Source organism: Durio zibethinus, chromosome 4 (assembly GCF_047325235.1).
Source record: "Durio zibethinus cultivar Kanyao isolate XHJ-2024 chromosome 4, ASM4732523v1, whole genome shotgun sequence".
In the NCBI taxonomy this organism is placed as follows: domain Eukaryota; kingdom Viridiplantae; phylum Streptophyta; class Magnoliopsida; order Malvales; family Malvaceae; genus Durio; species Durio zibethinus.
Genome location: NC_143165.1, coordinates 190,615 through 214,205, shown reverse-complemented (window position 1 = coordinate 214,205; position 23,591 = coordinate 190,615). Strand labels below are relative to the sequence as shown.

General features: G+C 34.3%; 1 pseudogene across 1 annotated transcript; it reads left to right on the top strand.

Annotated features, from left to right (window-relative positions):
• The first annotated feature begins 782 nt into the window (after positions 1-782).
• Positions 783-22,593, top strand: LOC111288417 (WD repeat-containing protein PCN-like; annotated as a pseudogene). The gene is made up of 12 exons (XR_016341318.1): positions 783-1,422; positions 17,320-17,617; positions 17,696-17,839; positions 18,079-18,388; positions 18,477-18,540; positions 18,758-18,871; positions 19,007-19,169; positions 19,372-19,525; positions 19,670-20,283; positions 20,838-21,019; positions 21,197-21,470; positions 22,108-22,593. The product of XR_016341318.1 is annotated as a WD repeat-containing protein PCN-like (transcript).
• Positions 22,594-23,591: the final 998 nt, after the last annotated feature.

Here is a 23,591-nt window from a genome sequence, read left to right as displayed (position 1 = left end):
CATATGATTATTTATCTCTTGTTATTTTCTAATTATCATATGAATAATTTTTTAAATATAAATATTTTACTATAAATATTTTTCTTAAATAAATAAAACACATGATATGATATAAATTACTTTAAAAATTATAAAATAAAAAGGTTGTATGATTAATAATTAAAATTATTATATTTTATAGCAAGTTGAATAAAATTTAAAAAAATTCAAGATCACGATAGTTATAATGATCGCGAAGATCTCTATTATATCCATAACCGTAATAAACTCAACACGATTAAAATCGTGATTGCTACTGTAATTTAAAATTCCTAGATATAATATGATTCAAATAAACCTTGAGTCATAAGATTCAAAGCTTTTTTAGAGTTTATTTTGCACTAATAAAATCAAATCGTTAAATATTTTCAAATAAACGGCAAAATCATATTTCTTATACATTATTTTTTTAATAAATAATGTATAAAAGAATTAATTTATTGACAAGAAGAAGAGAAAAAAAATTTCAAAACTAGTAAAGAGTTATTTGTTGGTCAAAAGTCTCTTTGAATAAATTTTGACATTTTTATTTATAAAAATCAATTTCAATAGTTATAATTTTTCAATTGTATTGTATTGATTCGATAACTAATTTATCTATTCATTAAAATCGTATCTTTTGGAACTCGATAAAAGTTATTGACAATCATTTCGCAAAACATTTTGCAGATGTTTTACACTTTATCAGGACTTCAACTAAACTGTGCAAAGAGTGAAATTTATTGCATTGGGGTGCCACAGTCAGAGCTAGAAGATATTCTACAAGCATCGGGCTTTAACTTGGGAACTCTTCCTGTGAGATATCTCGGTGTGCCATTGATAACACGGAAACTTTCTATGATTGATTGCACTCATCTAATTGAGAAAATTACTGAAAGAATTCATAGCGGGGTAGCTAGACATCTGTCATATGCAGGCAGATTGCAATTAATACAATCTGTCATGTTCAGTATTCACAACTACTGCTGCAGGCACTTTGTTCTCCCCAGGAAAATTATCAGACGATTTAATCAATCATGATTACAATTTTTTTGGAAAGGCCAAGCAAGTGTAGCAAAAAGAGCTCGGGTGAGCTGGTAAGCAGTTTGTAAGCCTAAATCAGAGGGAGGATTGGGGTTGAAGGACAAAGAATCATGGAACGAAGCTTGCATAATGAGGCTACAGTTGTCGATCTTAACTCGATCTGGTTCATTGTGGATAGCATCGATAAAAAGCTATGTGCTTAAAGAGAAAAGTATATAGGAGGTGCATAAGACACAAAATTACATTTGGAGCTTGAGAAAACTACTACAGATAAGAAATACTGCATTTAGATTTTTGGAATAAACACCGAATAAGGTGGAATGGTGCAACAAAACTGTCTCCAAGTTAGCTTTAATATATGTAAACATCCAATTTGGTCCAGGTTCGGATCAATTGGATTTGATCTAAATAAGTAAGTATATTTTTTTTTGTATTTTACATTTTTATTTTATTTTCTTTTTTATTATTATTATTGTTTTTATATTTTTTTTCTTTTATTTTTATCTTATGTATTTATTATTTATTTATTTATTACTACTATTTATTAATATATATATCCTTATTATTATTATTTTTTCTGTTAATATTTATATGTATATTTATCAAATTATATGTTATAATTTATCTGTTATTTAATCTTAATTTATCTGTTAATTTTTTTATTTATCTGATTTATTTTCATTAATATTTTTATTTGATTTTTTTATTTTTTTGATTTATTCGGCTGAAGATTGGATTGGAATTCAATAAGAAGAGTCCATGTTGGATTCAATGATTGAATCCCGATCCAAAGAGGAGTTGGGATTGATTAGAAACTCTTCTGATCAATCTTTATAAAAGGACCCTCAGAATCAAAGGAAACACACAGAAAAACAGAAGGAAAAGAGTGTTGGTTGAAAGAAAAAGAGACACAGAGAAGAATTAAAGGCTAGGAAGGTTTTGGTGCGTTTAGAACAGCTCTAGGAATCAGCAAAAATTTTTTGGAGAATTTTTACGATTTTTTTCTGGGAATTTTTGAAAAATTTCAGATTTCGGTTGAATTTTTTGGCAAAAGTTGAATTTTTCGGCGACTATTTCGGCCAACTTTGAAGTTTTCGGCCAACTTCCCAGTTTTCGGTGAGAATTCCCAGAACCCGACCAACTTTTCAGTGAACTTCAGGCGAAAAACCCAGATTTCGATAAAAATTTTTAGAATCCGGTGAATATTCAACCGGAGTTCTTCGGGTATTCTAGAGAGAAGGAGGAGAAGAGGAAGGAAAAGAGAGAGGGAGGAGGCTCGATCTGCTAAAAAAATGAAAGAATCAGCCTTATATACCCTCTCAAAACGACGTTATTTTTGCGTTAAATAACCTAGAAGATTCGCACGTTTTGCTAAGATCCGACCCGACCCGAGCATCGACCCGTTTTTCGACCCATGCATGATCTGCCTCCCTGAGCCGTTAGCCGAGCCAAGCCGATGTTCCAAGCCATGTTCTCCGAGCCATTTTTCTTCCTTAAGCCGAGAGGAACCGAGCCGTTAGCCGAGCCGAGCCGATGTTTCAAGCCGTGTTCTCCGAGCCATTTTTCTTCCTTAAGCCGAGAGGAGCCGAGCCGTTAGCCGAGCCGCTCCAGGTTTATTTATTTATTTTTATTATTAGATTAGGTTTATTTAATATTTCTTTTATCTTTATTTTATTTTTATTTTTGTTTTACTTTTTTTATTTTTTTTATTTTTTTATTTTCACTTTGATTTTGTTTTATTATTTTATTTTCTTTAAATAAAATCCAAAAAAAATATTTTTGGGGAAAAGTTAAAAGTATCAATTTTTCTTAAAAATAAATTTTCAAAAAAGGTTTTTGAGGAAAAGTTGAAAGTATCAATTTTTCTCGAAATTAAAGTTTCAAAAAAATATTTTTGAGAAAAAGTTAAAAGTATCAATTTTTCTTAAAAATAAATTTTTAAAACGGTTTTTGAGGAAAAGTTGAAAGTATCAATTTCCTCGAAATTAAGGTTTCCAAAAAATATTTTTGGAGAAAAGTTGAAAGTATCAATTTTTCTTAAAATTTTCAAAAAACTTTTTTGAGGAAAAATTGAAAGTATCAATTTTTCTCAAAATTAAAGTTTCAAAAGATATTTTGGGGAAAAGTTAAAAGTGTCAATTTTTCTCGAGATTAAAATTTCTAAAAAATATTTTGGGGAAAAGTTGAAAGTATCAATTTTTCCTGCATAAAAACAATCATTCTTGTCTTTCTTTTTATTTTTTTTTAATGTTAAATAATTCGACGATGGAGCCTCTGCAAGTGAAACAGTAGTTCTTCTTGCATACTCCTGAGGTGAGAAAATTTTCTTAATTTTTTGCTAAAAGTATTAGAGTCAATTGAGAATAATTTCTAATAATTAATCACTTGGTAAATTTTTAAGGCTCATTGGATAACATAAATTTAAGCTGGTATCACCTTTTGATGGGCGTTGTGAGGGTGCTATAACCTTTCTCACACGTAACTGAACTCCCGAACCCTGTTATAGTTAGTAGACCTGAACCTATTCTTTTAGGGATCCTTAAACTTAGGTGTTTCCTGAAAGGATAGATTCCTTAGGTGGCCAATCGCACCTAGATTAAAAAGATTGGTGGTGACTCCCTTAAGTCAATGTCTAGCGATAGATCCCTGGATCTAGATATTATGACAGCTTGGCGACTCCGCTGGAAACTTTGAGAGTCAGGCCAGCAAATAATTTGTGTTATTTAAAAGCCTAATAAAATTGAACCTTTTTGTATACATGTGTTATTATTCATTCATGTTTATTTACTTTATTAATTATGTCATTCATATGCATGTGCATAACATGAGCTCTGCACCCGAGCTCCGTCCCTCTAGGAGGGAGTAAAGTACCTATTGCTTTCGTGAGGTCTAATGCCTCTGCAGTGGCTAGCGAAATACTCCCACTCGAATTGAACTTTTTTCGCTTGTAGCCTATAATGGGTGAGGACTAGGGTGCCTTACTAGTCTATGATGGACAAGGATGTAAGGAGTAATTTGGAAACCTTTAGACTTTGACCTTAAAATTGCATATAGTGAACCTTAAGTGTACCTAACCTATAGATAGAGCTGTCACTCTTCCCTTTTAGAATTGACCAAAAGCATAGGATTCATTCCTTTTACTCTGTGTGATGTTTAAATTTACTTAGTTATTTATTTATTCTTTTTTTGGGTATACTAACCTTTTTCTTATTCTTTTGCATTGGTTCATACGCATATCATAAAGTTACATAAAGAACATTTACTTGAAAAAAGGTCTTCAACAAATTTTTTCATGGATTCCACTGAACGACTAATTTGTTCTTCATCCGTATTAGCATCTTGTGAGACACCCAATGAAGTAAGGGCCCAATCAGAAAAGATTCAACTAAAGATGAGGGATTGTTTACCAATCAAATATGATTTTACTCTATCTCAAAAAATATCTATCCTCCTCAAATAGAACAATATAGAGGATTTGGTTGATATCTGGAAGAAGATGAGTTCGTCAAGACAAGAGCAGTTTTGTCAGAGGCATGGTCATATAGCACACCTTCTAGCAGTAGTTGTTGATGATCAACTAATCAGAGCTACAGCACAGTTTTGGGACCCCGCATACAAGTGTTTCATCTTCAATGAAACTGATATGACTCCTACCATTGAAGAATATTCTATTCTGCTGGGTTTGTACCTCAAGGCTCCTGACAAGATATATGTCAAAAAACACAAGTCAAGATTTCGTAAAGATCTGGCTCAACTCATGGGGATAGATAAAAAAATTATGGATTCTCATACAAAGAAGAAGCAAGAACAGGTTTACCTACTTTGAAAGTTCTTTCATGAGTTTTTGATGCAACATGCCAATGAAGAACGAGAGTTAGATGTATTTGCCTTGGCCATATACGGACTGGTGATCTTTTCAAAGGTTTTGGAATATATTAAGATAGCGGTGGTTAACTTTTTTGAGAGTGTGATCAATGACTGTAATCCTTCAACGGTAATATTAGCAGAGACTATCAGATCTTTGAGTTATTGTCATCGGAATGGAGGGCGCTTCATAGGTTACATACAGTTATTGTACTTATGGATGAAAAGCCATTTTGAACAGGGAAATGGTGCTTTCTCGAAGCTTTATATCCGTAATCGAGCTCCGATTAAGGAATTCTGTTAAAGTGGGTGGTCAAAACGAAAGTCTAAACAAGAATGGATAACTTTCTTACAAAAGTTAAAAAGCGTCAAGGTGAGATGGTTGGCCCCATGGATGAATCGTGAGCCTATGTTGTATCAATATGGGGATAGTATAGTGGTCTCACTTCTGGGTTTATGAAAAGTGACAAATTATGCACCACTCCTAGTGAGAAGGTAATTTGAGAGAGAACAGTTCATTCCTATAACTTATAGGCTTCATCAGTTAAATTTCTCTTACAGTGAGCCTAAAACATTTCAAAGGATGAATAAGATGATTAAAGCATGAAAAAACCTCCGAAGAGTGAGTCCTGGACCATTTACTGATAAAGTCACTCTAGGGTACTTAGTTTAGAAAATAAAAAGAAGACAAAAAATGGTATTCACTTATGAAATCTCTCAACCACCAACAGAAGAAAAACTTGAAGAGACACCATCAAAATTAAAACTTACAACAAAAAAATTTAAGTCTGAAAAGGGCAAGTTAAAGTAAGAAATCCAGAAGCTTCAAGAAGAAAAAGCCCAGTGGAAAGATAGAGCCAAAAGTTATGAAGTTAAAGTTCACAAGATTGCTAAAGAAAGTGATACAGCTATTGAAGATCTAGTAAAGCTACACCAAGAGCATAAAAGGTTATGTGTGAGAGAAAGAGCCAAAGAGATAACTATTATCGAACTGACTGAGAAAAATACAAGATTGAAGCAAGAGTATACTAAATTGGAAGAAAAAAGTACCGAAGTACAGGCAGAGAATAATATGCTAAACAGTTACTTGAGCACGCTAAGGTAAAAGTTAAATGAACAAGGAAACCACATTACTGATTGGTTAAGGAGCATAAAAAATTATCATACCAAGTCTGGTGTGATAAAAGAGAGAACTTAGAAAGACAGAAATACATTGAGCACCTAACGATCTAAATCTGTAAAAGGGTATGTAAGGTAAGAGAGATAGTGGAAGAGGCAAAGGTATTGAGACAAATGGTGACCCCAGTAGGAGAACATTGATAACGTCTGTTAAACTTCATCAAAGAAGCCAAGGCCCAGTATGAACATATCAAACAATTTTATGGCTATAATTTTAAGATGATAAACTTAATGTAGATAAAAGTTTTTTTTGGAATAAATGAAATTTTTAGTTGAATACCGTTTTTAAGGTAAATGTTCTTTGCATACATATATTTTTCATTCCATTACATTCTCATTCATTACACTTAATAAAGTAACCATGTGATAGTCATGCAAATTTACTAATTCTAAGATATGGTACTCAAGGTTCAAGGATAGCTTCATCTAGTGAGAACCCTGCCCATCGATACAACACAAGATCTAGAGTAAGGTAAATGGAAAGATAAAAAAAGCATAGGAAAAGATTAAAAGTGAGTTGAGCAAGATTTTAGATGCTCTTAATAACCTGAATAAAGGAAAGGGAGTTGAAAAAAATGTAAGCCAACAAGTTCCCTCATTGCAAGAAGTGGTTGACCCTTTATATCTTTCAAGTTTTGGCCCACCTCAAGCCCAATCTGCTCAAGAGGTTCCACCGCAACACTTCACATATTCAACATATCCTGAAATACCATCAACTTCTAACCCAAGACATTATAATAGCTATATAAATCCTGTCTTTATTGAAAAGACAGTAGAACTAATTTCTGACCTAGATGATTTAAAAGAGAAAGAGAAAGAAAAGATAAGAGTGGAAACTCAGGAAAGCTCCAAGATTAGTATGTTATAGCAAAGGTTACGGGCTGTGAAAGAATTTGATTTTTATAGGTCAGTTGATGCTACTGGGCTCTGTCTAGTCCCTGATGTGGTCATTTCTCATAAGTTCAAAGTACCAAAATTTAAAAAATATGACGGTACGAAGTGCCTCAGAACTCACATCACCATGTATTACCAAAAGATAGCAGCTCATGCTCATAATGAAAAACTCTTAATGCATGTCTTTCAGGATAGCCTTACCAGTTCTGCGGCCAGATGGTATGTTCAGCTAGACAGAACCTGCATTCGCTCTTGAAGTGATATGGTACATGACTTCATTAGTCAATATCGACATATTATCGATTTGGTCCCTGATCGTTTGTCTTTACAGAATCTGGAGAAAAAAGCAAACAAGTTTTTTAAAGAGTATGCCCAGAGGTGGAGGGATATTACTTCTCAAGTACAATCTTTTTTGACTGAGAAAGAGACTACAGTGCTATTTGTTAGCACTTTAAAACCTCTATATTATGAAAAGATGATAGGGAATGCAACGAAAAACTTTACTGATATAGTAATTTTGAGAGAAATTATTAAAAGTACCATCAAGAATGGCAAGCTAGAAGAAAATGAAGCATCAAGCAAGAGAGTCCCAAAGAAGAAAAAAATTGAAACTTAGGCTGTGAGCTTTGATAGACAGCAATTTGGAAGTTATCAACCCTACTCACCACCAAGATATCTGTCATATTACCCTACTGTAAATAACACTTTCCCTCACCCATACCAATCATTTGTACAATTACCATACATCCAAACATATCAAACCCCTCATAGGCCTCAAAATACCATGTACAGTCCTAACATTCAACCTACCCCAAGACCCTAAAATCACCCAACTAACCCCATTGGTGGTTTACGGGAGCAACAAATTACCCGTGAGAAACTTATGTTTGACCCGATCCAATGACTTATACAGAATTATATAAGGAGCTTTACAACAGTCATTTGATTGCTCCAAGTAAATTGGAACCCCTAAAGCCACCTTACCCCAAGTGGTACGATCCCACAACCCACTATGACTACCATTATAGGATTATTGATCACTTCACCGAAAATTACACCACCCTGAAACATAAAGTGCAATGGTTGATCAAGGATGGAATGATTTACTTTGACACGGGAGGGGTGACTGCACCGAATGTTAGTGGTAATCCTTTGCCAAATTATAATGTGAATGCTATAAGTGAAGAGCAAGAGTGCCACGTGAAAAAAAGAGTGGCAGATATTAAGACACCTCTCAGCTAACTATTTGATGTTTTACGGAGAGCTGACATGATACAATTAGTAAGTCCACATAGCTATCATGGAGCATATATAGTCGGTACTAGTTGTAAGTATCATAATGGGGTAATAGGCCATTACATTGAAACCTATGAGCAATTTCACCAAGAGGTACAAAAACTCTTGGATTCATATCAGATGGAGGTCTATGAGGAAAGAGAAGACTTAAAGAATATTGAAGTGTCCATGACTGATAGGCCTATAAAGTTATTTCTAAAACCAGTGACAATTCAGTGTGGGAACAAATCGAAGTCAATCATAGACAAACTCATCCCCAGGCCGGTAACTTTTAAAGTCTCGACTCTTTTTTCGTACAAGGATGATAAAGTTATACCCTGAAGATATGACTGTGATACTGTAGTTCAGGGGTAAGAAAAAGATGTCTCCAAAGTCGACGCTTCCAATATAACTAGTGTAGGAGGCATTACCCGAAGTGAAATGTGCTACACTCTAGAAATGTTAGAGAAGGTTAAAAAAAGAGAAAGACGAAATAATCCTGAAGTAGAACCTGAAGAAGATCGTCCGAGGCCAGTATCAGAAAGAGAGGTTTATGAATTCCTGAAACTGGTAAAACATAGTAAGTATTCAGTTGTGGAACAGTTGAATAAAATGCCAGTTTGAATCTCATTATTATCACTACTATTAAACTCAGAGCCACACTGAAACGCCCTGCTGAAAGTGTTGAATCAGACATACGTGGCATATAATGTATCTGTTGAATATGTGAACCACCTGGCTGAAAATCTAGTCATGTCAAATCACATTTCATTCAGCGATGATGAGATTCCCTTGGAAGAAAAAGGAAATGCCAAGGCTCTGCATATCACAGTCAAGTGCAAGAGCCATATCATAGCCAATGTCCTTATCGATAATGACTCTGCTATCAATGTCATGCCTATGTCAACTTTGGTGAGGTTACCCATTGACTACTTTTATATGAAGGATAGTTAGATGATTGTGAGAGCTTTTGATGAGACCAGAAGAGAAGTCTTGAGGGACATCGAGATGCTTTTACAAATTGAGCCATGCACTTTCAATATGAAGTTTTAAGTGATGGATATCTCTCCATCCTACAGTTATTTATTAGAAAGGTCGTGGATTCATATGGCAAGAGTTGTGCCTTTTACTTTGCATCAAAAAATCAAGTTCAATGTAGAAGGTCAATTAATAGTGGTAGTTGAAGAGAAAGACATGCTAGTGACCCAACCATTGAATACCCCATATGTAGAGGCTGCCGAAGAAGCATTGGAATGCTCCTATCGATCTTTTGAATTAGTTAATTCTGTAGGTGAATGATTTAAAGATCAATTTTTTTTAAAGATAGTGATGAGCCAAGTTATCAACAAGGGCTGGTATCCAGGATCAGGGATAGGCAAAAACTTATAAGGGATAAAAAAACCTCCGACAGTAATAGATAATAGTGAAAAGTTAGGTTTGGGCTATAAGGTAGCAGAATGGGAAACCAAGAGAAAGCCATCAGAAAAGACAGCAAGACTAATGGTTATCTCACATTTGTATGAGATTTTCAAACCTGGAGGATTCATGTACCCAGATATAGGAAAAAGTATGGAAGACGCTTTTGTCCAGTTAACCATTAATGTTATTGAAGATGAAGTGGGGCTTAATCAAGAGGAATGGGTTCGCTTTTGTTCACTAGATTATGAGCTGAGTAATTGAAGTGCCATCAAGATACCTATGACTTTTGATACTAATACAATATAATTGTAACATCTCAATAGCTATTGCCCAAGGCATTGGGGTGATCTTTTTTGTTTGGGCCATTTATCTTTTATTATTTTTAATAAAAAATTAAGAAGGATGCATTTTCATTCATTTCTTCTTGTGTTTTCATTATTTTCATCTTTTCAAGCACATCTTGCCAACATATCCCATTTCATTCAATTTCAAGTCTTTAAATAAACATGAAGATAATCATGATAACAATCAAGAGGTTAGCTTTGAGAATTCAATTAACACTGATGAACTTGACAATGAAGAGAATTTTGAAGAATATGTTATGCCTCCGGACCTAATGAGATTGATTGAATAAGAAAATAAACCAATTAAGCCTCATCAGGAGATAGTCGACTTAGTGAATTTGAAAGATGAAGAGAATAAGAAAGAGGTCAGAATGGGCACTTCACTTTTATCAAAAAATAGGCAACGATTGGTAGACTTACTTCAAGAATTTGTAAATGTATTTGCTTGGTCTTACTAGGATATGTCAGGGCTGAGCACAGAGATAGTGGAGCACAGATTGCCCTTAAAGCCAGAATGTAAGTTAGTTCAGCAGAAACTGAGACGGATGAAGCCCGAAATGCTACTAAAGATTAAAGAAGAGGTGAAGAAATAATTTGATACAGGTTTTCTACAAGTGGCTAAGTATCCAGAGTAGGTAGCCAATATAGTCCCAGTTTCTAAGAAGGATTAGAAGGTATGAATATGTGTAGACTATCGGGACTTGAATAAGGCTAGCCCAAAAGAAAACTTTCCTCTGCCTCATATCGACACATTGGTAGATAACACGGCTAAGCATTCGATTTTCTCCTTTATGGATGGTTTCTCAGGGTATAATCAGATAAAAATGGCTGCAGATGATATGAAAAAGACTACTTTCGTGATCATATAGAGAACTTTTTACTACAAAGTCATGCCTTTTGGGTTAAAGAATGTCGGGGTAACATATCAAAGGGCCGTGGTAACACTCTTTCATGACATGATGTACAAAGAGATTGAGGTGTATGTAGACGATATGTTTGTAAAGTTTTGTGAGGATGAAGATCATGTCACCAACCTCAGAAAGTTATTTGAGAGGTTGAAAAATTTTCAGCTCAAATTAAACCCAGCCAAGTGCACCTTTAGGGTAAAGTCAGGGAAGTTGCTAGGCTTTGTGGTCAGTGAAAAAAGAATTGAAGTTGATCCAGATAAGATATGGGCCATTCAGAATTTGTCACCTTCTAGCGCACCAAAGGAAGTTTGAGGTTTTCTGAGAGATTGAACTACATTTCTCAATTTATCTCTTAGCTTACTTACAAATGTGATCCTATATTTAAGCTTCTTCGTAAAAATAATCCTAAAAAATTGAATGAAAATGTCAAGAGCGTTTGATAAAATTAAGCAATACTTATCGAACCCTCCAGTGTTGGTGCCACCTATCCCAGGGAAACCTTTAATTCTGTACTTAACAATATGTAAAAATTCAATGGAATGTGTGTTGGGGTAATAAAATGAGTCTAGCCGAAAAAAGAGAGCTATTTACAATTTGAGTAAGAAGTTCACAAAATATGAATCCAAGTATTCTTCATTAGAGAAAATGTGTTGTGCATTAGCATGGACTACCAAAAGACTCAGACAATATATGCTCTATCATACTACATGGCTCATAGTAAAATTGGATCTAATTAAGTATATCTTCGAGAAGTTTTCTTTGTCTGGAAAAATTACTATATGGTAAGTAATGCTCTCAGAATATGATATTATATACATGAGCCAAAAAGTAATAAAAGAGAGCGTTATAGCAGAATTATTACAGGTTGTGCTACTGAAGAGTATGAGCCAATGAAGTTAAAATTTTCTGATGAAAACTTAATGACTATTTTCTAACTAGAAGAAGGGGAGCATGGAGAAAAATGTTAGAGAATGTACTTTGATGGAGCTGCCAATGTGAGACATGAAATTGAGGTAATTTTATCTCTTCAGAAGAACAATACTACCCTGTAACAGCAAGGTTAAATTTCAATTGCACAAACAACATCGTTGAATATGAAGCATGTGTCATGGGCTTACAAGCTGCTATAGATAGAGGAGTGAAAGCACTGAAAGTATTTGAAGACTCAGCTCTAGTTATATATCAGTTGAAAGGAGAATGGGAGACGAGAGATTCAAAACTCGTTCTATATCATAAGTATATTCTAGAGTTAACGAAACAATTTAAAGATATCCAGTTTGACCACTTACCTTGAGAAGAGAATTTGATTGCTGATGCATTGGCTACTCTGGCTGTAATGATTCGAATTAATGATAATATTGATATTCAGTCCATCAAGTTAGATGTTAAGGATATACCAGCTTATTGCTCTAATGTAGAGGAAGAAGAATATGGAAAGCCCTGGTATTATGATATCCTACAATATATTAAGGATCAACAGTACCCAGTTCAAGCAACAGAAAATGATAAAAAGGTCATTCGAAGATTGGCTATAAGTTTTTTTCTAGATGAAGATATTCTGTACAAAAAAAATCAGGATTAGGTGTTATTAAGGTGTGTAAGTAAGACTGAAACAAAAAAATTATTGAAGAGGTGCATAATAGAATATGTGAGGTACATACCAATGGACATATGATGGCGAGACAGATCATGAGAGTAGGATATTACTGGTTGACGATGGAGAATGATTGCATTGACTATGCTCGTAAATGCCATAAATGCCAGATATATGCTGATAAGATCTATGCTCCGTCATCTGTTTTACATGTTATGGCACCACCATGGCCATTCTCAATGTGGGGCATGGATGCCATTGGTCCAATCATCCCAAAAGCTTCTAAAGAGCACAGATTCATTTTTGTGATGATAAATTACTTCACAAAATGGGTAGAGGCAGCATCATATGCAAGTGTGACACGATCTGTGGTTTGTAAATTTATAAAGAGAGAGATCATCTATAGATATAGGCTTTCAAAGAAAATTATTTCAGACAATGCTAAGAATCTAAATAGTAAGATGATGCAAGAAATATGTGTTCAATACAAGATCAAGCATCATAACTCGATGCCATACCGTCCGAAAATGAATGGGACAGTTGAGGCAGCCAATAAGAACATAAAGAAGATTTTGGAGAAGATGACCGAGACTTACAAAGATTGGCATGAGAAGTTATCATTTGCATTACATGCATATCGAACGTCAGTTCGTACCTCTACTAGGGCAATCCCATTTTCTTTGATTTATGAGATGAAAGTTGTACTACTAGTGAAAGTAAAGATCTCCTTCTTGAGAGTTTTAAAAAAAGTTGAGTTGAAAGAAGTCGAATAGATTCAAGAACTCTATGAACAGTTAAATTTCATAGTAGAAAAGAGATTGACTGCATTGTGCCATAGTCAGCTATATCAAAGAAGAATAATGAGGGCTCATGATAAGAAGATTCGATCTCGTTGCTTTTGAGAAGGAAAATTGGTCTTGAAGAGAATCTTTCTTATCCAACATGATAGTAGGAGAAAATAGACTCTGAATTGAGAAGGATCGTATGTGGTGAGATGAGTTTTTTCAAGTGGGGTGCTAATACTGACTGAGTGGATGGAAATAATTTACCCATCCTATAAATTCTGATGCTGTGAAGAAATACTATGCTTAAAAAAAAATAAAAAGTGAAAAAAAAAGTGAATGAAAAAGGAAGACTCAAGACGAAAACTCTAAAAGGACGGTTTGAGTCATAGGAGGTTTGTCTAAGTTGAAAACCTGAAAAGGTAGCTTAGATAAAGAGAATACAGCATCAAATTTAAAAGTTCGCTGACATGAAGGCTAACAAATTCAAAAGAGTTCCAAGTTGTTAAATACATCAGAAGGTTGAGTTTTCATAAAAAACTTTAAGATGTGTTATCATGATTATCTGATTGTTCATTTTGGGCTTTATCCCCATACTTATCCCTGTAATTCTCCCTTGATCGAAATTAGCCAATATTTTGCTAATAAGAGACAATCTATTTTGTTCTTTGTGTCTTTTTCTGATGACTGTTTCTCAACCATTCATATTCCTTTCTTCCTAATACCCTACCATGGAAGAAATGTGCAAATGCATTCTTACTTTTTGAGTTTGAAATAATGATTGATGAGTGAATAACAACATGAAAGATTTTTACATTACATTGAATAAGTCAAGAGTGATAAAGGCAGAATCGAGATGTTCAGGTTTCTGATTAGGATATTGAATTTGAGAAGAGATTTCTTACATGAAGAATGTGAGTGGAAGAGACAATTAAGAGCTACACTGGCTCGATCTTAGAAGAGCAGTGTAATTGGATATTTGAAGAATCAAAAAGCTTGATGCCCAAGAAAAGAGCTTGAGAAACTTGAGTACCATACATTGAATAGGAATTAATTGGCCAACATTTGCATAGCATGCATTGAAATTCATATGCATTGCATAGCATATACTACTTTTAAGAAAGTATAGTGTATAAATTCAAGAAGCAGGAGTGTTTCAAGATCCCACATAGAGAAGACAGATATGAAGATATTTTCAAATTTGAGAAGAAACTTGTCAGGTAAGTTTCTAATCCTTGAAATAGGATGTCTTTTGGTATCAGGATTGATTTATAAGACTTTTAGGCATAATCTCCTGAAATTCCTTCAAACACAATTTTCAACTCCTTTGAACATGATTGTCAAGGAGCAATTTACTTTCTAAAAGTCGTGGTGCCTCTGTTTAGAGGAGCAATTTACTTTCCAAAAGTAGTGGTGCCTCTGTTTAGAGGAGTAATTTACTTTTCAAAGTCGTGGTGCCTCTGTTTAGAGGAGTTCTAAAAGTCGTGGTGCCTCTGTTTAGAGGAGCAATTTACTTTTCAAAGTTGTGGTGCCTCTATTTAGAGGAGCAATTTACTTTTCAAAAGTTGAGGTGCCTCTAATTAGAGGAGTCATTTATTTTTTCAAAGTCGTTAAGCCTCTGATTAGAGGAGCAATTTACTTTTCAAAGTCATGGTGTCTCTGATTAGAAGAGCCATTTATTTTTTCAAAGTCGTTGAGCCTCTGATTAGAGGAGCCATTTATTTTTTCAAAGTCGTTGAGCCTCTGCTTAGAGGAGTTTTGATCAAATCTTAAAAAAAAAAAAAGGAAAAAAATGTCGAGTTGAGTCTTGATTGGGTGTCTACATCTTTGCGCAATTTCTGTTTCACAGAAAATGTGCAAAAAAGGGCAGCTGTAGACACCCAATTTGGTCCAGGCCCGGATCAATTGGGCTTGGCCCAAATAGGTAAGTCTATTTTTTTTTTGTATTTTACATTTTACATTTTACATTTTTATTTTATTTTTATTTTTATTATTGTTTTTATATATATATTTTTCTTTTATTGTTATCTTATGTATTTATTATTTATTTATTTATTACTACTATTTATTAATATATATATCCTTATTATTATTTTTTTCTTTTTTTTGTTAATATTTATATATATATTTATCAGATTATATGTTATAATTTATCTATTATTTAATCTTAATTTATCTGTTAATTTTTTGATTTATCTAATTTATTTTTATTAATATTTTTATTTGATTTTTTTTATTTTTTTGATTTATTCGGCTGTAGATTGGATTGGGATTTAATAAGAAAAGTCCATGTTGGATTCAATGATTGAATCCTGATCCAAAGAGGAGTTGAGATTGATCATAAACTCTTCTGATCAATCTCTATAAAAGGACCTTCAAAATCAAAGGAAACACACATAAAAACAGAAGGAAAAGAGTGCTGGTTAAGAGAAAAGGAGACACAGAGAAGAATTAAAGGCTAGGAAGGTTTTGGTGCGTTTAGAACAGCTCTAGGAATTAGCAGGAATTTTTTGAAGAATTTTTACGATTTTTTTTGGGAATTTTTGGAAAATTCCAGATTTCGGTTGAATTTTTCGACGAAAGTTGAATCTTTCGACGACTATTCCGGCCAACTTTGAAGTTTTCGGCCAACTTCCCAGTTTTCGATGAGAATTCCCAAAACCTGACTAACTTTTCGACGAACTTCTGGCGAAAAATTCAGATTTCGACGAAAATTTTCAGAATCCGGTGAATATTCAATTGGAGTTCTTCGGGATTCTAGAGAGAAGGAGGAGAAGAGAAAGAAAAAAAGAGAGGGAGGAGGCTCGGTCTGCTGAAAAAATGAAGGAATCAGCCTTATATACCATCCCAAAACGACGTCGTTTTTACGTTAAATAACCTAGAGGATCCGCGCGTTTTGCCAAGATCCGACCCGAACGTCGACCCGCTTTTTGACCGGTGCGTGATCTGCCTCCCCGAGCCGTTAGCCGAGCCGAGCCAACGTTCCGAGCCGTGTTCTTCGAGCCGTTTTTCTTCCTTAAGCCGAGTTGAGCCGAGTCGTTAGCCGAGCCGCTTCAAATTTATTTATTTATTTATTATTATTAGATTAGGTTTATTTAATATTTCTTTTATCTTTATTTTATTTTTATTTTTATTTTTGTTTTACTTTTCTTTATTTTTTATTTTCACTTTTATTTTGTTTTATTATTTTATTTTCTTTAAATAAAATCTAAAAAAAATATTTTTGGGGAAAAGTTGAAAGTATCAATTTTCTTCGAAATTAAAGTTTCAAAAAAATATTTTTGGGAAAAAGTTGAAAGTACCAATTTTCCTTAAAAATAAATTTTTAAAACGGTTTTTGAGGAAAAGTTGAAAGTATCAATTTTTCTCGAAATTAAGGTTTCCAAAAAATAATTTTGGAGAAAAGTTGAAAGTATTAATTTTTCTTAAAAATAAATTTTCAAAAAAAGTTTTTGAGGAAAAGTTGAAAGTATCAATTTTTCTCGAGATTAAAATTTTTAAAAAATATTTTGGGAAAAAGTTGAAAGTATCAATTTTTTCTGCACAAAAACAATCATTCTTTTCTTCATTTTTTTTAATGTTAAATAATCCGACGATGGAGCCTTTGCAAGTGAAACAGTTGTTTTTCTTGCATACTCCTGAGGTGAGGGAATTTTCTCAATTTTTTGCTAAAAGTATTAGAGTCAATTGAGAATAATTTTCAATAATTAATCATTTGGTAAATTTTTAAGGCTTATTCGATAACACAAATTTAAGCTGGTATCATCTTTTGATGGATGTTGTGAGGGTGCTATAACCTTTCTTACACGTAACTGAACTCCAAAACTTTGTTCTGATTAGTAGACCTGAACTTATTCTTTTAGGGACCCTTAAACTTAAGTATTCCCTAAAAAAATATATTTTTTAGATGATCAATCACACTTAAATAAAAAAAATTGATGTCGACCCTTTAAGTTAATTTCTAATAATATATTCGTAGACGTTACGACAATATATAGTACAGATACTGAAAAACCTATGAACTGCGTCGTCTTCTCTTCCCTCCTCCTCTCTTCGCCTACTTTCATATGATGTGCTTACATCTCCCAATTATTTGATTTACTGCATTCAACTGAAGCTGACTCAACCCCAATGCTCCTCAAACCTTACCGAACCAGTTCAGTTGACTGGAAGCCCTCTCCAGTGGTTGCCCTTGCGACCAGCGCCGACGATTCTCAGATTGCGGCCGCTTGTGAGGATGGCTCCCTCGAGATTTGGCTTGTCTCTCCTGGCTCCGTTGGCTGGCACCATCAGCTGGTATCTAGGCTTTCTGCCTCATTATTATTATTATTATTATTGTTATATTATTATTATTATGTTGCTGACTTTCTGTAGACTATTCATGGGGATTCTACTTGTTGAGTTTCGTCGCTTGTGTGGTGTTGCGCTGGTTCGAAAGGCCTGTCTTCTGGCAGGTTGTTCTCCTCAAGTATTGATGGCTCAGTCTTGGAATGGGATCTTTTCGACTTGAAGCAGAAGGTTATTTTTCTTTTGCCATTTCTGATACTCCCTGCTTTATTAACATACTGGTTCAAGCCAACATGTCTTTATTGAATCTTCTATGTCAATTGCTTATGTTGGTTAATTTTTTATATATTGCTATGATCCAACGAGAGTGATACATGTTTGCACACATTCTTTTGATAGAATCCCCCAGATTTTTTTCTTTCTTTTTTTCTCATCTTTTTTATATTTAATGTGATTAAGCCATTATGCAGATAGTGCTAGAGTCAATTGGGGTTTCAATCTGGCAGATGGCTGTGGCACCCATTAATAAGCTGCCAGCTCTTGAAGAGCCGAGGTCTCAGCATCTTGGAAATGGGTATTTGAATGCTAAATATGAATATAATGATAGAAGTGATGGGGAAAGCTGTGAAAGTGAAGATGTTTCTGACTCAGAACAAGTTCATCAGAAACTAGTCGAGGATAGACATGTAGCAATTGCCTGTGATGATGGAGCTGTGCGGATATACACTATTTCTGATTCAGATAAGTTAATCTACCATAAAGCGTTGCCTCGGGTCAGTGGTGAGATATCTACACCTGATTGACTTTTCTTGCTAGGTTATTGCTTTTAGTTTTACTTAGAGCTTCTTGGTGCTAATATCATTTGCAGGACGTACACTAAGTGTGACTTGGAGCCATGACTCAAATAGGATATATTCAGGGAGTAGTGATGGGTAAGTTTGTCATCAAAGCGAATAGCATATGATACATGTTAGTTTATCTGACAGAAATGCATACTGTACTTAACGATATTTCTTTTCATGCTTATAATTAATTCTATTTTACTGAACTTGTATGACCTGATGGTTAATACTTTACAGAGCTTTTGCACATCTTTTATTTCATTTAATCTTGTTTAGTGTAGTAACTTCTGTACTAACCGTCTTGCAGGTTGATAAGATGCTGGAATGCTGATTTGGGTCATGAAATTTTCAGAAGCACAGTTGCTTTTGGAGGCTTGTGCAGTGGGCCTGAGCTTTGCATATGGTCATTACTTTCTTTGAGGTACACATGGAATCTTCTTTGTCAACAGAGACATGCATGTGTACATAGATTCATAAAATGGTGCAATGTCAATGGTCACTGTATCATAAATGGTTAATGTGCTTTCTTTTGATGATTGGTTATTGTTAAATTCAGGTGTGGAACTATTGTCCGTGCAGACAGCACAGGCTCTGTCCAGTTCTAGAATGGTGATAATGGAACTCTGCTCCAGGCACATTCTAACCACAAAGGTGATGTGAATGCCTTGGCAGCAGCTCCAAGTCAGAACAGGGTGTTCTCTGCTGGGTCTGATGGACAGGTATTGATGGCAAGGGGGAGGGGGTGATGTCTTCACACTTTATTCTAAGAAAGGCCAAAATTTTAAAAGAAAAAAAAAGAAAGAAAATTGGTGTATATAGTTTTCACTTTTCAACTATCTTTTTTTTTTTTTTGAAATTATCTCCATCATATATTTATCTAGTTCTCTGTCACTAGTGTCTACTTGTTGCTATATTTTGTAGGTTATTCTTTATAAGCTTTCAAGTGAGTTGCTTCAGTCTAGTAATGACAAATCTTCTTTTGAAATGATGAAAAAATGGGTATATGTTGGTTATGTAAGGGCTCATACTCATGATGTCAGAGCCTTGACAATGGCAGTGCCCATTTGTTCTGAAGGTCTGTTCTTGTTTTTTATTCCATGTCAATTTATTATTTTATTTATTACAGTAAAATTTAAAGTTGCGTATTTCCTTCTTTAGTTAACCAATTTGTGCACGTATACTACTGGATTTTAAACATTTTTTTCCTTCTAATTTCTAGGCTTTTTATCTGAAGAGGCAAAAGACTTGCAAGGTAAAAAGGGGAAAAAGGTAAAAATAATTAGATGTAGGGAGAAGAAACCCCTTGATTTTAGTTATGGTAAATGGGCTCACTTTGGAGTTCCAATGCTTATCTCTGCTGGGGATGATGCGAAGCTCTTTGCCTACTCTGCTAAGGAGTTTACTAGGTTCTCTCCACATGATGTTTGCCCTGCACCTCAGAGAGTTCCAGTACAATTGGTCGTTAATACAAGTTTCAATCAAACTTCTTTTCTCCTAATCCAGGCTTCCTATTGGTTAGATGTTCTCTGTGTTTGTGTTCCTAATGTGGGTTCTGTTCCCTATGGTGGTCTCGTGACAACTAATATAGTGGCTCGCATTAAGAGTAAGGCATGCCGGAAGATCATTTGCAGTGCAATGTCTAACTCAGGGGAGCTTTTTGGTTATTCTGACCACATCAAATCCAGCCTATTTGCACTTAGTAGGCAAGCTGGCCAAAGTAAATGGACTATTAGTAAAAGGCAACTCCCTCAGGAACTTCCATCTGCACATTCTATGGTTTTTACCTCTGATGGATTACGGTTGCTGATAGCCGGGCATGATAGAAGGATCTATGTAAGTCCCCCCTTTTTTTTTCCAAAAAGTCCCCCTCTTGGCTTTCTTATACTATCCATCTTATAGTAGCTATAATTGTGAGTTTTTGCCCTCAATTATGTATTTCTTGATATTTTTGCTTTAGTGAGTGGAGTGACTATTTTCATTCTCTGAAATAACTTGTAGGTTTTTGAGGTCTTTCACCTCTTTTCTCATGGCTTAGTGAATCACTAGATTTTCACCTCAAACCAGAACAATTCAGATGCTTTTAGCTGTAGAAACATTGTCTTATATTTTCCAGGTTCTATGTCGTGTAACATTTTTGCAACCCTAGTGTGTGTGTGTGTTAATGTGTACTCAACCCTAGTACACTTGCTTCTTGTAATATAATCTGGACATATGAAGGAGCAACCAAGGAAAGGAGTTTCCAATAGCAAAGTATGGAAGCTCCTTTAACCTCCATAAACCTCAGTTCCGCTTAATTATTCAAATTAAATAATAAACACGGTGTATGAGAGTCCACAAAATTCATTTGTATCTTATGTATGAACATTGTTAATTACTTGGTATTACAGATTATAGATTTGGAGAGCTTGAGACTACAGCATACCTTCATACCTCGTTGTGAGGAGCATGAGAAGGAAGGACCACCTAGTGAGCATCCCATAACAAAAATGTTTACGAGTTTTGATGGCCAGTGGTTAGCTGCTATCAATTGCTTTGGAGATATATACATATTCAATCTGGAGATAGAAAGGTAAGAAATTACATTAGATACAATTCTTAATTGATGTTACTTAATAGCTATCTAGTTGACAATGCCGTTTCTAACTGAAACCTATAAATGACCATGTATGTGAGGTGGGCTGAGGTTGAAAGCTTTTTGATTTTTCATTGCTTTAGTTTTCTTTGATTAAGTCTTGTTTTTCATCAGGCAACACTGGTTTATATCAAGATTGGATGGCGCCTCTGTTACTGCTGGTGGCTTTTCTCCTCAGGATAACAATGTGCTTATTATCACAACATCTTCAAACCAGTTCTATATATTTGATGTGGAAGCTAGACAATTGGGAGAATGGTCCATGCAGCATACATTCACGCTTCCCAGAAGATACCAAGAATTTCCTGGGAAGGTTATTGGGTTAACTTTCTCCCCTTCATCATCCTCCCATCCATCAAAATCATCATCGCTCTGTTTATAGTACCAGGTACTGTTCTTATTCTGTTTTTTTTTAACCATGCTGCAGTGGTTTAAGAGGTACTTCTGTCATGCTGTGTCTATACTTACGTTGTCATTGTAGCCATATCTTAATAATTTTGACCAGCGTGATGCACACCACCAAGATAGGACATAACGATGGATCTTGGTGCTTTATTTTCTTCTATTTTTTCTTGAGTTCCCAGCAATGGTTTTTACACTTAGCACTGGTAGCATATTGGTTTCTTCCATTACCTTTTTATCCTTACATAATTAATTTTCTAGTATTTTGCTAATATGTTATCTTAAAACTAACAGGCTCATCTCCCACCAAAATTTTGGGGCAGATTAAGTGTCTTTTTATTGCTTTAGGCTTTTTGGAGATCTAGTAAATTTATGGTCCATTCATAATTTCAAGGGAGATATGCTAAGTTTGGTGGGAGACATGGAGAAATATTCCTCGTGGCTAATTGTGTTGCATTTACTGTTCTGTTTTGCTAGTCATTTTTTTTTCAACTGGATTATTTTGTTATAAAAAAAATCCTAGTTGGCTTCAAATCGTTATTTTGCATACCCTGGAAAAATTTCACTTTTGTGGTGCCTAATTTATTTTTTAAGCATTTAATGTATGGAATTTGTAACTGCAGGGCAATGTGTTCAATTGACTTCGGGAAGCCAGTGGATCGAGATGATGACAGTGAGTTGGTAAATGGAGCTTTGCTGAAGTTTCAAGGTTCTCTCACCAATATGAAATGGAAAGAATTGTTGAGAGATTGTCAAACAGAATCTAAACTTGTAGAAAAAATAATTTTGATTTAATTATTTTCCGGGACCCTGTTTTATTTATTGGGCACCTCTCAAAACATTCCATCTTGATCGTAGACAAACCATGGATGGAAGTGGTTAAATCTTTTGATGCTCCACCTGTTCAGAGACATATTTTTGGGACATAAATGCATGTGGAAGAAAGTTTGTTCACTGCCTTCCTATGGGAAAATTCCCTCTTCGGAGTCCCACTCGACTTTTATGTAAATGGGGTGGGGGTTTGAGATCCCAATCATCTTGTGTGTTGTAGTCCACAATTTTTGTTAACGAGCTTTAGGTTTTTTGAGGTGATTTAAATTGTTTTGTTATATATATATATATATATATATATATGTCCCAAAATAGGCTATTATTTTGTTCCAGCCGGCACTACTCAAACGTTGTGTGATGTACTACTGCCATCAAAAGCAACAATGACCGGAGAATTACAGATTTTGAGCAAAAAAAAAATTTTTTAAATCGATTTAGAAAGCCTTTTCCCACGATACTAGGGATTCTGATAAAGAAATTTTCATTCACTATTGAAAAGGTAAAAGAATCGCCAACCAGAAACTTGGAAACTCAAAAGGAGTTAATTATAATTATGATGGCATGAATACTAATATGCTTGATTAGCATAGTAGCAACCCTAAATAAATTATTTAACATCATAAATTGTATGTAAAACTTAGCAAATAAGCATGCTTCACCACTTTTAATAATATTATAAAAATATTATTAAATATAATTTGTTAATTTTTTAATAATACTTTTAATGTAACCGAATCTAAATGGGTTGAACACAAACTCCAAGTTCATATTTAGAGGTGCTAATTAGGTCGATCCATCCTCCAATTAGTGGTAAATGGTAATGTAAATATCCCACGTGCAGCGAGTTTCGATTGGCCTTCTCTCTACAGAATGTCTCTCAATTAAAGCGTAGTTAGTAAGAATACGATGCCTGGATGACAGCGAGCCACCGCAAGGCCAACAACTTAATTAAGATTTAGAAGAAAAACCAGAGTTGTGAGAAAAAAGAAGAGCGGTTTAGCGGTGAGACAGAGCTAACATCTCTCAGCATTATATATATATATATATATATGCGTAGATTATATTAATTAATGTAATTTTTTTATTTTTTATTTTTAAATAAATTATTAAATTTAAAATAATATTTTTTTCAAATAAATTTTAATTTTAATTTTATCTTAAAAATATAAAAAAATATAAAAATTATACTAAATCAAGTGCATCTCTGTTTAAATGCATTTGCACCGAAAATTATAGTGTTTTTAGCCCCAAAATCCAATTTTTTAGTTTGGATTGG